The sequence below is a fragment of the Pteropus medius genome, unplaced genomic scaffold, assembly GCF_902729225.1.
Source record: "Pteropus medius unplaced genomic scaffold, Ma_sr-lr_union100, whole genome shotgun sequence".
Taxonomy (NCBI): Eukaryota; Metazoa; Chordata; class Mammalia; order Chiroptera; family Pteropodidae; genus Pteropus; species Pteropus medius.
This window is the reverse complement of record NW_024350921.1, coordinates 4,175,387-4,177,464: the sequence shown is the minus strand read 5'-3', so window position 1 is coordinate 4,177,464 and position 2,078 is coordinate 4,175,387. Positions and strand designations below refer to the sequence as shown.

Here is a 2,078-nt window from a genome sequence, read left to right as displayed (position 1 = left end):
CTCAGGGGAAAGCAAACCTGCTGACACCTTTATCTCATACTTGCAGGCTTCAGAACTGTAAGAAATAAATTTCTGTTGCTTAAGCCATTTAGTCTGTGGTATCTTTTTACAGCAACCTGAATAGACTAACAAGGATACCATTGGAAAAGGGTTATCAGTATAAATGTATAGTTTTTGTGTATATACAGATATGTAGGTAGATATAGAAATATAGATGTGAGTATATGTATGGGTTATATGTACACATATTTTTCTAACTCCATCTGCCAAGAGGTCTAGAGGTAATGACACCCAGTAATGATAAAACACTTAACAGTTAGATCTTGTTTCTAATCATCTTCCAACAATAAAAGGTACCAGGAGGGCTCTTTGTGAAGTGGTTGATCCCAGGACAATAGCAGGGAAAGTATAAGATGATCCTAAAGCATCTTGTGGTCACAAGGTGTAAAAAAATACTCAAAAAAGATGGCGGCTTGTAGAAAGAGCACAGGAGCCAGCCTGAGGAGATCCTGACACCAAAGCTGGAGTGATCTGGGGTACAAAATAGATAGTGATAGTGCTGAGTAATAACACATAGCATAAAATAAACATCCATGAGTTTTTTCTGATATAAATTTTTTGAAATAATATAATCAATAAATAAACAAAGGAAAAGGGAGAACTTTCCTTACAGTAGAATTCCAACTAATAAATGTAGAAGAAAAGAGAGATACAAAAAAATCTCTATCAGGCAAACATCACAGTAATAATTATTCCAGAAAAGATCTATTGATAGATGCTAGAATTAGCACACAAAATTTTCAGTAGAAACAAGATTTACATAATCTCTATACGTCTTTCTCCAAATATTTCTAACTGCAAAGGAAATGATAAGAAACTTATAATGACAAAACATCAGCAGAAAACACTTTAACCAAGTAATCAAGGTCAATGTGACCAGTAACTAGGCACTGGTATCCAGGACCCTCTGACATGACACACGAAGATACAGACAGTCGGTTGCAGATGGCGCTGGTTTGTGGTCGCTGTTGCCGCCATCGTGCCAGCCCCTTGGAGACCTAAGGGTCGGCGAAGGCTGATTCTCAGTGGATGAGAGGTCATCAAGGTCATTTCTGCTCCTCAAGGAGCCTGGCCTCAGTTAGCCTGCAGACTGTTGAGATGAAGCAGGAGATGGTGTGGTCAGCGGCCCTCTTGGAAGACCTGTAGGAGAAGCCATCATAAAGGTCTCAATGGGGCAGAGTGATGCTCCAGAGTGGGTGACAAGACAATTTGGGAGCAGAATGGATCCAGCTTCATTCAACGTTACAATCAGTTATTTGATAACAACAGAACTCAACTAGATGCGATTTACATTGACGCATCACGCCTTACGTGGGAAGTACAGCAATTCCAGGGGAAAGCTGCGGTTGTGGTGAAGTTGCCTCCCACCACCCACTCGTTCTCTTGAAGAGCCTTCCATTCCAGAAAATCCAGCACAGCATCATGGCGCAGGACCATCAGCCCTGCCGTATAGCTGCCTCATCAGTATGGTGGTGGGCCAGCTTAAGGTGGATGAAGACCCTATCACGGGATTCCACCAGATGTTCCTATTGAAGAGCATCAGTGATGCTTCGGTTTGCATCATTGACATGTTGGGGCTTGCCCTGCACAACTTCAGCTGACCTCCTTCCAGCCAGACACTCATGCTGTTTCCTCCTCCCTCTTCTTCTCAACACTATTCACACTCCTCCAGATGCTCCAGTATCATACACAAATGAGCAGGGCCGCGGTGAGAGTGGACGCAGTGCGCTGCTGCTACTGAGGTATCGGGCATGATGTTTGGACGCTAGACTAGTTGCATCTGCCAGAAGTTTGTGTTGTACCAGCGCATGCCTTGGAAAGACTTAAGTAATGCAAAAGGTTGCCTTTTTTTTTTTACTCTACTGACAAGTTGTTCTAGTAATCTAAAGAAGTGAAGGAGAAATTAGCTGCCTCACTGCCCAGATATTGATTTGTTCGGAGGTTTCAATGCTTCCTGATATAGTAAAACCACAAAAGTTTTCTTAACAAAGAAGGAGGAGAAGGAGGAGGAGGAGGAG

At 42.5% G+C, this 2,078-nt stretch overlaps 1 pseudogene; it reads left to right on the top strand.

Annotated features, from left to right (window-relative positions):
- The first annotated feature begins 1,158 nt into the window (after positions 1–1,158).
- On the top strand, positions 1,159–1,661 carry LOC120584432 (nuclear transport factor 2-like; annotated as a pseudogene).
- The last annotated feature ends 417 nt before the right edge of the window (positions 1,662–2,078 follow it).